This window comes from Panthera leo, chromosome C1 (assembly GCF_018350215.1).
Source record: "Panthera leo isolate Ple1 chromosome C1, P.leo_Ple1_pat1.1, whole genome shotgun sequence".
NCBI classification, from domain to species: Eukaryota; Metazoa; Chordata; class Mammalia; order Carnivora; family Felidae; genus Panthera; species Panthera leo.
This window is the reverse complement of record NC_056686.1, coordinates 157,569,245-157,583,477: the sequence shown is the minus strand read 5'-3', so window position 1 is coordinate 157,583,477 and position 14,233 is coordinate 157,569,245. Positions and strand designations below refer to the sequence as shown.

Here is a 14,233-nt window from a genome sequence, read left to right as displayed (position 1 = left end):
CAAATATGCCTTAAATTCAAGAAAGATGAAAGCCAGCAAACTATTAAAAGCACTACAGATATTGAGTACATAAATGCTCTTCTGTTATAGCTAATGAAGAACAAATATACCTAATGAGAACAATGATGACAAAAAAGATGGCTAAACACTATATCTCTAATATTACTGAAATCAGATTTTACCTAATCAGAAATATAATACATAGTATTTCCTCTAGAATTATGATTTCCTGGTGTTACTCAATAATACTTAAAATCTAACATGAGACAAACATCTGATTAACTTTTCATTTTTTCAAGAAAAAATAAAGGGAAAACAATGCTGAGAGGTATCAAAAATACAATTCAGGGAAAAATCAAGTCTATGCAATTTTCTTTTTTTTTTTTTTTAATTTTTTTTTTTTTTAACGTTTATTTATTTTTGAGACAGAGAGAGACAGAGCATGAATGGGGGAGGGGCAGAGAGAGAGGGAGACACAGAATCGGAAGCAGGCTCCAGGCTCTGAGCCATCAGCCCAGAGCCCAACGCGGGGTTTGAACTCGTGGACCGTGAGATCGTGACCTGAGCTGAAGTCAGACGCTTAACCGACTGAGCCACCCAGGTGCCCCAAAGTCTATGCAATTTTCAATAAAATAATTCATGAATTTCCTAACAGTATATAATGAAAGCTTTCAGAATAGTAGCCTGCTTTGTTGCAAATTTGTTTAACCCAAAAGAGTTGCAGCTATTTCCATAAAATCCAGATACTAATTTTTCTTGAAAAACAAAAACGTGTCCCATTCTTGTACAGCAATAAACATGGTCTGCCTCCAACTATAGCCTATTAGCTGTTACCATTTATTATCTATTTGACGTCTTGAAGTCACTTCACCTGCCTGACTCCTTCAGAAACCTCATCTACTCTTTTCATAATGAAAATACTTTTGAACAATAAAGTTGACAGGCTTACTGAAAAAAAATCAGAACATATAAAAAATGGATAAAATCCTGGCAGCTATAAGTTTTTAAATGTTATGTATATTCTTTTTTCTAAGCAGAGGGAATTACAATGTTGTTTTAAGTGTTTACCAACAATATCTTAGTTTTGTATATCAATAACATATCATGTAAATATTTTAAAATATTAAATGCTAGGATGTGTAAACTTCTGAAACAAATATAGTTCATAAAAATATCAGAGAAGTTACAAATTCATATGTTAAAAAGTTTAATCTTGTAGTTTCGTACCTAAAACAATTTTGATAGCCATCTTAACATAACATGAAGGATGGGCAAAGGGGCAGGACAAGGACATAAGCAGCTAATCACTAAATATATATGGTAAAGGACATGGTATTTGCAATTAGGCAATAAATAATGCAGTGACTTTATGACATTCAAAAAATGTAAGTTTCATACAGTACAAGGGAGTCAGTAAAATAATAACTCTTCAAAAGGTAGACAGTAAATCTTTTAAAACTATAAGATTAACAGGTCTTTGCCCTTTCTGATTCCCTTGGCTAATTCCTGTGTCCTTACAAGATTCAAATAGCCCAGAGTATCCTTCCTGGGAACTTCACCCTGACTCTCTAAAACTTAAATGATCCTCCTTTGTTGAATCTTATTCTCCTTGTCATAAACTTGTCTGTAAAGTCCTCGAACTCAAAACTCTTGTATCTTCAACACCATGCATAGGGCCTGGCCCAGGACTACATTATCAAATGCAAAGAATATGAGTTAATCAAGACATGAGCAAAACCAGGTTCTGCTTCAAATGTACTGTACCCCCTAAATGTACTGCTTCTCACATGGAGTATAGCTAATATCTATCTGTAGTCAGTAAATTCTCCCAGAGCTTACCAGTAACCATCCCCTGAATCTATTCCATACTGAAACAGAACTTATTCCCTCAATCTGCCTAACAGAGCTGCATTTTACTAATAAAATGTTTCTTTTATTTTTTAAAAAACAGAATCCACAAGGAGCATCTTCAGTTCAGAACTAAGAAATAAAGATGGAAAGTTCTTACCTGCTTAAGTTTAATAACACAGGTAACAATTTTCACACAAGATTTCCACTTCTAAAAGCATATTGCATTAAACTAATTACAAGTATAGCAGATCTCATAGATTACTTTCAAAAAAGGCAATCTGACATTCAGACTAGCCTCTTTACCCTGTGTAGTTCAGAGATCAAAGGAGAAATGAAAATAGATTGCTTCAAAAACATTTTAATACATTTATGAGTACCATAGTGCTAGCAAACTAAGTACAAACAAGTTAATATTCTGAGGCATCAGGAAAGGCACCTGTGATCTTCCATAGTGCCCCCTCCCTTAGTGTCTTTGACAGTCACAAATCACTGTGCTGGTAGAAATATGATTAACAGTGTATAGGCACTTCTGAAATTCTTTAGAAAACATAAAAAGAGAAAAGCTGTAATGTTGCCAAGTTCAGTGTTAAATAGGATATTATACGCTTTCCAAACATACAACCTGAGAGCATAAAAATATAGTACAGCTATGTCAGTACCAAACTAAAAAAGCATATACTAACTGGGAAATCTCTGCTAATATTCTTAATGCTGTACCTGCAATTATTTAAGTTCTTACAATGATAAATGTATACCACTGCCTCCAGAAATATATCTACACCATATAACAACAACATGTTAGCCAATCTGGTAATTCCTATATAAATTACAGACTTTAGAAGTTTGAAGGAACCTTACTCTGGTCCAATCTGATTTTATGGATTTGACATGACTAGAGAGCTGATGTGACTGGCTCAAGGTCATAAGTTGAAAACAGCAAGAGTTTTCTAGTTAAGTACTTTACAGCTTCACTGTAGAAACTAGCTTATTCACAGATATTCCAGATAACAGCTTATTTAATTTTAAATTCTATCTTATGACCATAACGCAATGACGTAATTACAAATAAATCTTAAACTAAAGTTTATATACAATGAATAGTAGCTTAATACATAAAGAGGCTTCATTCATTTTAAAAAAAATCAATGACTTAAGGAATCATGTTTTAAAAATAACATTTTATATTAAAAAAATTGATGCCTATATTTATAAGTAAGTATGACGTAGTTACATTTTACAAAGAAGTTGGTGATCATTTTAAGCCACCACAAAAGATTTCCTGCCTGGTACTGAAAGTACAGTCCCAGTTACAGAAGTTTTCTGAGTATTTACAATACTGCCTGCAGTAAACTTCAAGATGCAAGATTTGCCCCACGGAAATAAAAAAAAGAGTTTTTACAGAGATAGCATATGAATTAAACTAGGGCAAAACCACTGACACCTAAATCTAAAAACTAAAGCTTGGTGCTAATATTAAAGCCAAAAATGTGCAATAACACACTGTAGCAGATCTGCAACAAACTTTTCAAATCACTTGAATTAATTATCTATGGATTCCTAATACATGACAAGTTAGACACCTTAATACCTTAGAACACTAAAACTAAGTAACAAATTATAATTCTATTGAAATATCCTATTAGTAAAAAAAATAAGGGGAAAACATCAACGTCTGTTTCTTAAAAGAGCAACACTGGAAGAATTAATTGTTGATGGTGTTCTGTTAACTACTAGAGCTCGTTCACACCACCAATTTTTCTTTGCATGTAGAATGTAAGTTGCCTGACAGAAAATCTTATTTAAAATACACAAAATGTGGGGCGCCTGGGTGGTCAGTTGGTTAAGCATCCAAGTCTTGCTCTCGACTCAGGTAATGATCTCACGATTTCGTGAGTTCAAGCCCCACATCTGGCTCTGTGCTGATGGCATGAAGCCTGCCTGGGATTCTCTCTCACCTATCTCTCTGCCCCTCCCCAACTCATGCTGTGTCCCATCCCTCAAAATAAATAAATATTAAAAAAAAAATAACAAAAAATAAAATACGCAAAGTATCAAAAGGACAAAAACCTTACCCAGAGACCACTGATACTGCAAGACCACAATAACAAGTACCAAAAATGAAAGATCTTTAAAAAGTCACAATAAATGTAATGTATCACTCATAGAACCACTGAGTTATTACTGAAAGCCAATTTTACACAGAATTTTAACAAACCTGATTATTTATTTTTGAAGCCCACAGCTGATGAAAGCCTGAAATCAAAGTATTTTACAGATGAAGAAACTGAGGTTCAGAAAGATGGTTGAGCCAGAAACAAATTCAAATTTTCTAACCTAGGAAGCTTGCATACTTGTACACTCCTGACAGCAGGGGGAGGCAACCCTGACAACAGCCTGCAAAGACAAAAAAACCTTAAAAAGCAAACACAGTTAAAAAAACAACAACCCCAAAACAAAACAAAACAAAACAACCCCACAGAATCCTACTACAAGACCCATTAGGATTTCAGGGCACCTATAATCCTAAATAAAAAAGAAAACGTCAAACGATGTAAAAATGAACTGATTAAGACAGAAATAATCCCATCTAGGGGCGCCTGGGTGGCTCAGTCAGTTGAGCACCGACTTAGGCTCAGGTCAGGATCTCAAGATTTATGAGTTCGAGCCCCCTTCGGGCTCTGTGCTGACGGCTCAGAGCCTGGAGCCTGCTTCAGATTCTGTGTCTACGTCTACGTCTACGTCTACCTCTACCTCTACCTACCTCTCTCTCTCTCTCTCTCTCTCTCTGCCCCTCCCCCACTCAAACTGTCTCTCTCCTTCAAAAATAAACAAAGACAAAATTAAAAAAAATAATAATAATAAAAGAATCCCATCTAAAATGGTTAACATAACAAGGGGGGAAATGCTAGAACCGTAACTTTTCGGGTACCAAAAAAAAAATATTATGAGAAAAACAGCCATTCTAGATATCTGTGCCTTTTTCTGGATTTTACAGCACTATTTCAAAAACGTTCACACACCCACCCCCTCACCCATCATCTTTACGAATCCGCAAATTACTGGCGTTTTTTTTTCTTCTTTCCCAAATGGGACTACGTACGGACACACGCACACATGCTTTCCGCTCCATCTGGTTTTAGCCACTAAAAGTTAACGGACCCCCAAACGTCCAAAACATTTGTTTCTTGGACGTATTTGTCATCACTACTGCAAAAGCTTGGTTCTGAACAGAAAGTACTGCTGTGAGAATAAATTAGATTAATGTACAAAATGGTGCTTTTACAACATTTCCAAAATGACTGAGAGTTCTCCATTCCCGCAGAGCTCGACTTAGCTCCTTAAAAGACTAAAGATGAGCCAAATTCGCACACTTCCAAGGCATATGGAGCTCTGAAGGCATCGCCTTCCTCCTAAAGAGTAATTATCTTCTCCTAAAATGCCTGCGCTGCTCACAGGTCCTTGGAAACGTGGGCGAACTTTAGACAGCCCTGGGATGAAAAGCGAAGAGCCTGGATTTCAGTTTAAGTAAAATGCTTAACTAAGAGGCCTGTATCACTTAAGTATGCACGACAGCCGCCGTCCGTAAGACGAAAAGGTCGGAGTGGAGGAAAGCCTGTTTTCAGTCTAATCTTAACCCCTGTGATCCAGGTTCCTCGCCCGCCACTCTCCAATCCTAACCTGACAGGACATCAGGTTACCCCTTCCCCACCAAACCTCCCACCTACCCCGCATTAGCGATCAGACTTACGATTTTGAAGCATCAAAAATCACCCTCGCTCCCTAGAGTTCAGGCCGCCGTTGCTGCCGCCATATTACAGCTTGTGCGGCAAAATGCGTCAGGGAGGGAGGTGTGCGCCCAAGTGGAGAGGGCGGGGGCTGGCAGGGGGAGGACCGTTTCCCAGGCCCCGGAGGCACGGCTGGAGGCCTGGTCCAGCTGCAACAGCTGCGGAGCCAGCGCCACGGTTCTTGGGGGACTAGTTCGGGAACCAGATAGCCCAGATACCTCGAGGGGAAGGTAGTTGACTCGCCCGGGCCTAACGCGTCGGCTCCGCCCCTCTCCTCGGGCCCTTCCCGCTCTCGTACTCCGGGACTGCTGCAAAGGACGCCACCGAAAAAATACGGGCCTCGCGCCACCTACCTGCTCCAGTAGTCTTCACTTCTCGGGTCCGGTCCTTTAAAAGCGCTTCAAATCTACCGCCGCCAGAAAAGGCGCTAAAGCCCACTAACCGCCTCCCTCCCCCACAATCCAGTCCTGGCGTGGAGAGAAAGCGTCGCGCCGGAAGTACGTCACCGTTGGTTGGCCGCATCTCCTGGTGTTCTCTTTGCTTGCGTCACGTAGGCCCTCCCTGGTAATTCCAGGATGTTGGTTCCTGTCAAATACCTAGTTCATAGGTAACTTAATCTTTGTCGTGTGAGTTGATTGGGAATGTTTGCAACCGTCAGATTGCCATGTGCTTCGTGAATTGAAATGCTTCATCTAGTAAACATTCATCCTCTGTCAAGAGTATTGGGAAGTAAGCCCAGTCTTTAGGGAGATTCTACTTCAGCTTCCAGTTAACACTATGACACAAGTTGAAAAAAAAAAACAACAGAAACGAACAAAGCTCTAGTTGAGGAATAAAGGAAATTACATAGGGCATTGATGTTCTTTCTTTTTTTAAGTTCTCACAGCAACACCATGTTATAGGTTATTAATGCTTGTTTTACAGATAAGGAAATCGAGGCTCAGGGAGGATAAGTGCTTCCTCCCCAAACACACTGTTCCTAAATGCCGAAGCAAATCTTTAACTCCAAATCCAGGACTTTCTAGGAAAATAGGACATATATTGGGGCGCCTGGGTGGCTCAGTCGGTTAAGCGTCCGACTTCGGCTCAGGTCATGATCTCACATTCTGTGAGTTCGAGCCCGCCCGTCAGGCTCTGGGCTGACAGCTCGGAGCCTGGAGCCTGCTTCAGATTCTGTGTCTCCCTCTCTTTGCCCCTCCCCTGCTCATGCTCTGTCTCTCTCTGTCTCAAAAATAAATAAAAACATTAAAAAAAAAAAAGAAAATAGGACATATATTGTTTTAAAAATTATTTTCAGAGGCAAGCGTCCCTAGATTAGGTTGAAAAGCAATGCCTCTGGTATTTGGGGGGAAGGGCTGGTGGCAATCCCTGTGGGAACATGGGGTGAGTGAGTTTTAAAAGGAGCTAGCTAAAGGGACTTAGATTTTGTTAATGTATAGAAAGAAGGGTAAGTTACGATCATTTACATTTTTCACTCATTTAGGTTAGGTAAATTATCAGCTACAGTTGGGCAAGTGGTACATGTAAGGGTCTTGACCAATTTTAATAGCTGTGAAACTGAGAGGACGACCTCCCTCTGCATCTGCCCCTGTTTTAAGGCATTGCGTTTATTGCAGGAGAGCAGCAGTTCACCAATTCAAATGCTAATCTCATCCAGAAACATCCTAGCTGATAACACCTGTAACTAAATGTTTAATCTAGGTAGCCTTTGGCCCAATCAGGTTGACACAAAATTAACCATCCCAATGGGTACTGCACAATTTATTTATGTCTTCTACTTTAGATGGGTATTTGTGTTTTCAGGTTTTAGCGATTATGAATAAAGTTTCTATGAACTTTCTTGTATCTAGTATATCGAGCATATATATTTCATATATATGTTGGAAATATACCCAGGAATGGAATTGCTAGATCTTAGGGTATGGATAGGATAAGTTTTGGAAGATACTGCCAAAGAGTTTTCTGAAATGGTTGTACAATATTCTTTTATTTAAGATTTTATTTTATTATTATTTTTTTAATGTTTGTTTATTTTTGAGAGAGAGAGAGAAAAAAAACACGATCAGGGGAGGGGCAGACAGAGAGGGGGACACAGAATCTGAAGCAGGCTCCAGGCTCTGAGCTGTCAGCACAGAGCCCGATGCAGGGCTCGAACTCACAAACTGTGAGATCATGACCTGAGCCAAAGTCGGACACACTTGACCGACTGAGCCACCCAGGCACCCCAATAATACTTACTGTGTATGCCTTATGATTCCAGTATTGGTGAGCACTCTCATTTGCAAATAAAAGAAAACCAGCTTCAGCTAGCTTAGGTAAAATTGGGAATGTACTGCTTTGTGAAACAAAACTGCTGCACAGTGTGGTGGTTTTAAAATATGTCTGTAAATTCTCTAATGTGACTATCTTTTAATGAATAGTAAAAGGCAGAGTGACAGTGTGATTTTGGAGACCAGGTCATAAAAGGCATTTTGATTTCCTCTTTGCTGTGTCTCTTGGATCACTCATTCAAGGGGAAATCAACTGCCATGTCATGAAGATGCTCAAGCAGACAATGGAGAGGCCTCTGTGGCAAGAAACTGGCTTCCCGGCAAAAGTCAGAGAGGAACTGAAGTCTCTTGCCAGCAGCCATGTGAGTGAGCCCTATGGAAGCAATCAAGACTTCAGTCAGTCAAGACTTCAGATGACTGTAGTCCTTGTTGATATCTGACTTAAATCATGTAGGAAACTGTGAGCCAGAACCACTCAACTAAGCTACTTTTGAATTTCTGGCCCACAGAAACTGTGGGATGATAAATGTTGTTTTAAGTCACTAAGTTTTGGGAGATTTATTACAGCAGTAATGGATAACTAATACAGAGAAGAAAGAATAGATGGAATATCATGGAACTTGTCTCTTGTCTTATTTGACTTACCTGTGTTTTGGCTTCATTCTCTAGCCTGAAGAAGTTACCTCACATCTTAATAATCTAAGTCCTTGCCAGCTCCAATTATAAAATTCCAGGGAAGTCTTTGATTAGCATTACAGTGACAGACCCCAAAATTTGTACTTGCAGTTACATAGTGAGGGGTGTGACACTGGGAAGTGTCTGACGTGCCTACTTTTTATTTTATTTTTTTAGCTGTCCTCTTACATCTGAGTAAAGATATGTGAATACTTTTCATCAGTGGAAAGTAAGTGAAAATTATGTATGTTACATCTAGGCCAAGATGTTTCCAAAAGTACTATATCTTCTCCATGTCCTTTCTTCCTATTTATGTCAGCTAGATCCAGAGAGTTTTAAGGCCCTGGGGGATTATAAAAGAAGCATAGCTCCCTGAATCTCTGAATAGAGAAAAGTCCTCCACTGACCAGGGATATTCACATTGGAATGTGATATGGTTGAGAAGTCAAACTAATGTGTTAAACCACTGACATTTGGCTTTATTTATCACAGCAGATAGCATTACCCATCTACTAGGACATGGGTGTGAATTACGAGATTTGGCTTAGCCTACATCATTTCAGTTTTTGTAGTGTGAGGAATAGAGTCTGATACCAAAAGAAGGGAAGTTGGTGGGCTTGGCTACTACAATTAATTTACCATTATTTATTTTTTTAAATTTTTAAAAAGATTTTATTTTTAAACAATGTCTACACCCAACGTGGGGCTCAAACTTACCACCCCAAGCTCAAGAGTCACATGCTCCACTGACTGAGCCAGCCAGGTGCCTCAACTTGCCTTATTTCACAATAATGAAAATTTTTGTTTCTATCCATAGAAAAACAACAAATTAATTGTTCTAATTTTCTTCTATATCACCAATAATATGTTAGACTTTTTAAAAACGCATGCTTGTTGGGGTGCCTGGGTGCCTCAGTGAGTAAAGCATCTGACTCTTGATTTTGGCTCAGGTCATGATCTCATGGTTTGTGAGGTTTTGCTGTGCATCAGGCTCTCTGCTGACATTGCAAAGCCTCCTTGGGATTGTCTCTCCCTCTTTCTGCCCCTCCCCTGCTCTCTCTCTCTCTCTAAATTAATTAATTAATTTTAAAAACTGTGAGCAATTTGATTATATTGTTTAAAAGAAGCATGCTTGTTGTCACATATATTTCACAGTAATAAAAGTTATTGTAAAATTTTGAACATTCTATAGAGATTTAAAAATAATTGCCCCTAATCCTTTCCAATTCCTTTCCCTTGAAGTATCCAGTGATTTTCTTTTCTATTCCTGTATTAACTTAAGAACTTTCTCTCCCTTCTTTCAACAAAGATGAGATCCTGGGGACTCTTGGGTGGCTCAGTCAGTTAAGGGTCAACTCTTGATTTTGGCTCAAGTCATGATCTCAGGGTGTGAGAGCAAGCCCTGAATTGGGCTCCATGCTGAGCATGGAGCCTGCTTAAGATTCTCTCTCTCTCTCTCTCTCTCTCTCTCTCTCTCTCTCTCATTCTCTGTGTCTGTTGGGGCACCTGGGTTGCTAAGCGTCCAACTTTGGCTCAGGTCATGATCTTGCGGTCTGTGAGTTTGAGCCCCATGTCCGGCTCTGTGCTGACAGCTCAGAGCTTGGAGCCTGCTTCAGATTCTGTGTTTCCCTCTCTCTCTCTGCCCCTCCCCCACTCACACTCTGTTTCTTTCTCTCTCAAAAATAAACATGAAAAGAAATTAAGAAAAAAAAAAGATTCACTCTCTCCCTCTCCATCTGCCCCTCTCCCACTCACATGTGTGCATTCTCTCTCTTTCTCTCTCTCTCAAAAAAAGATTCCATCACACATATTACTCTTAAATTGCTTTTGTTTGCATAAAATATATTATGAACATTTTTTCTGATATCTATATAACCTTCCATAGTATAGATATACCATAATTTATCCAGCCATTCTCCTATTAGACATTTCAGTTGTTGCAAGTTTGGGTTAAGACAAACAATATTGTAATAAACATCCTTTTACATATATCCTTATATCCTTAAAATATTGATGCTTATAAAGCTGCAGGAAAGATGGCCAGAAGTGCATCTCAGGACACATATAGTTTTCAATGTGGCATATAGTACCAGATTAGTATCCTGAAAGGTTGTAATACTTGAAGGTTGAATGAAAATGTCTGTTTACCCTGATGAAAATTGTTTTCAATCTTTTCCAATTTAATGGGTGAAAAAATGGTATCATTTTATTTTTTAATTTCCTGACTACCAGTGAGGTTGCCCTTCCCTTTTTAATTGAATACCTTTTTAAAAATTGTAGTAAAATAAGGGCTCCTGAATGGCTCAGTCAGAGAAACATGTGATTCTTGATCTTGGAGTTGTGAGTTTGAGCCCCTAGTTGGGGGGGGGGGGGGGGTTGGGTAGAGATTACTTAAATAAATAAAAAAACTTAAGTTTTTTTTTAAAAACTTAAAATGTGTAGTAAAATACACATAACAAAATTTACAATCTTAAGCGTTTTTAAGTATATTGTTCGGTTGTGTTAACCACATTCACGTTGTGCAACTAATCTTCAGAACTCTTTGTCTTGCAAAACTGTAGCTCTATACAACTCTTCATTGGCCTTTCCCCCTATCCCCGGGCAACCGCTATTCTGCTTTCTGTTTCTATGAATTTGACTACTCTAAGTACCTCATATAAATGGAGTCATACAATATTTGTTCTTTTGTGTCTGGCCTATGTCATTTAGCATAGGGTCTTCAAGGTTCATCCATGTTGTAGCATGTGTCAGAATTTCCTTTCTTTTTAACGCTGAATAAAATCCCATTGTATGTGTATATGATATTTTCTTTATTTATCTGTTGATGGACACTTGGGTTGCTTCCATATTTTGGCTGTTATAAATAATGCTGCTATGAACAATGCTGTACAAATAACTGCTCAAGTTCCTGCTTTCAATTCTTTTGAGTATATATGCAGAAGTAGAATTACTAGATTACATGATAATTCTATTTAGTTTTTTGAGGAACCACCATACTGTTTTCCACAGCAGCTGCACCATTTCACGTTCTCACCAGTAAGTAACACGCAAGGGTGCAGTGTCTCCACATCCTTGCCAACATTTGTTATTTTCTGGTTTTTTGATAATAGCTAACCTATTGGGTGCAAAGTGGTCTCTCATTGTAGTTTGATTTGTATTTCCCTAATGATTAGTGATGCTGAACATTTTTTTTCATGTGACCATGGAGAAAAGTCTATTCAAGTCTTTTGCCCATTGAAAAAACATTTTTTGTCACTAATTTAGAGGAGTTCTTCAAAACAGGGATATCATTTGCAAATATTTTCTCCCATTCTGTGAGTTGCCTTTTCACTCTGTTGATAGTGTTCTTTGATGCACCAAAGTCTTAAATTTTGATGAAGTTCAATTTACTTAGTTTTTTCTCTTCTTGCCTGTGCTTTTGGTGTTATATCCAATAAACACTTTTTTTATATATATACTGGCGGAATTATTCCAGGAGAAAAAGCATTCAAGTTAATTGGTGAGGGGGAAAAAAAACCCAAAATAAACAAACAAAAGTCTCTGATGCTCTGATGTTGGAGAAACTGACCTAATGCTCATTGTGAAGCCTCAGTGTTATTTTAAACTAATCTGACACAACTCAAAGCATATTGTCCTCCTGTTGGACATAAACAATCTCACAGAACATTGACATCAGACAAGGTCACTGTGCCACAGAAAATACCAAAGATTTCTCTCTCATTAAATGAGTGAATGCTACTTTACCAATTTTAGCTTTAGCCCCACTTTAGTCTGCCTTCTTTATAGTTAAGATGTATTAGATGCCCAATCATAGACTTGCCCAACTTCCTAATGGCACCCAAGATAGAGTGAACCTTTCCTTCTGTAGACCCTCCCCAAAATTACCCAACCAAAGAATCCTACAATAGGTTCTTTCTAATACTCTTTTACTGCACAGCTAAATGACTCCCTGCTGTGTGCATTTTTGCTAGCTGCAACAAGTAATAAACCTCAACTACAGGCTTCTTGTGATTTTTGGCTGAAGGGCATTGACATTTGCTAGGAGGAAATTAAGAGCTACCCTTTGTTAACCACTTGTTAGCTCTTGTAAAAGATGCTTCTTCATGATTTAAATCATTAGCTACAATACAATTTTATGACTGTGGACTTAAATTATTACCTTGATTTTGTTCTCAGGTTTGATTTATACATAAATATATATTTTATGAATGCCCTAGACTGCAAGTAAGGAAAAAAGTTGCTAACAGTGACTAAATAAAATGTTTCCTTTCCTTATATAAACAAGATTCCAGAGAAAGGCAAGCTTCAGGTATTTGTTCCTTAGGCCAGTCTCCTTACAATTCCACAAACGTGAGAAGGAGACAAACACATCCCAGCAGTGAACTAACTGTCCTGACACTATCATTTAGGCCTTATTGTTGCCAGGAGCTGGTCTGGCCCTCATAGCTTAGCCTTCATATTCTGTTGAACACCAACATGAGACAAGGCCAATGTCTGGCTATGATGGATCAAGACAAAAGAAGACCATTACATAATCATATCAAAACTGAGAACAAATAAGAACACAGTCCAAATCACAAAAAATGACCAAACATCTACGTATCCTGGCTATTATGAGTGACTGCTCCCTGTTTGTCAAGCACAGCTTTAACTTCATTCTTCCTGCCCTATGGATAAAGTTTATTAAGATACCCAATAATAGAATTATTCCTGCTTCCTCACAGCATCCAGTCCAGAGAAAAGCTCCATTAAGCCTTGCCAAAATCACTTAACACAGGGATGAATACTATAAGTTCTTTTTAACACCTTTTTAATTTGACACCCCTTGGAATGTGTGTTCTGCTTCATTGCAACTGGTCAGTAATCCCAACTTTGTTTAACTATAGGTCTTTGACTGAAGGGCATTGATACAGGTTATGCCCAGTTTCATCCCTATGTTTTTTCTGACGTTTGTTCTGAAACTCTTTCTACTCTGTGCATTAAGAACACCTCAGTCTTCAAATTTGTTATCAGTTGATCTGGTTCCAAACAACCTAAATCAGTGCAACTCAAAGTGTGCTCTGCCATTAGCAGTTGCTTAGGGTGTTGGGGGTGGGGGATAGGAAGTGATTGCTATTGGTTACCCAGTTTCTTTTTGGACTTACGAAACTATTTTAAAATAAATTGTGGTGGTGCTCCACAACCCTAAATTAAGAAAAGTACTGAATTGTACACTAAATGGGTAAATTGCATACTGTGTAAATTATTTCTCAATAAAGTTATTAAAAACAAAAGTGTGGTCCAAAGACTGGCCTCACCATGACACAGGGGCAGAAACTGAGAGTAAGGGTTTATTTTGTAGCCACTTGACATTTATTTCATATATGCTGAATATAGTAAGAAACAAAAATCCACATGTGTTTTTTCCATGTTTACCATTTCAAATTTCATTTTCTAAATAATAATATTTTATTATATATTATAAAAAAATCTGTCTTCCATGGACTGGGGTAAAACCTTAACTTGGATTGAGGAACACTGACCTAAAGGACCCCCGTAACTTCTATAGTTTAAGATGTGTCGTCCCAGTCTCTCAATGTGGAACTACAATGACCAGAATTCCTCGTGAATGCGTAAGCGACGTCCATTCCATTGGCCTCGCCGCTACGTCCT

At 38.4% G+C, this 14,233-nt stretch overlaps 1 protein-coding gene across 4 annotated transcripts in view; it reads right to left on the bottom strand.

The window, feature by feature from the left end:
• Positions 1 to 6,121, bottom strand: part of PPIG (peptidylprolyl isomerase G) — a 40,781-nt gene extending 34,660 nt beyond the window's left edge. Inside the window, exons 1-2 of one of the 4 annotated variants that reach the window (XM_042949052.1) lie at positions 5,990 to 6,121; positions 4,186 to 4,245 (exon numbers count right to left, since the gene is read on the bottom strand). The gene's annotated coding sequence lies outside the window, so the exon portion shown is untranslated. Of the gene's footprint in view, positions 1 to 4,185; positions 4,246 to 5,599; positions 5,963 to 5,989 lie in introns of those variants that run through there. The other 3 variants (XM_042949053.1, XM_042949049.1, XM_042949051.1) reach the window with 3 other exon arrangements.
• Positions 6,122 to 14,233: the final 8,112 nt, after the last annotated feature.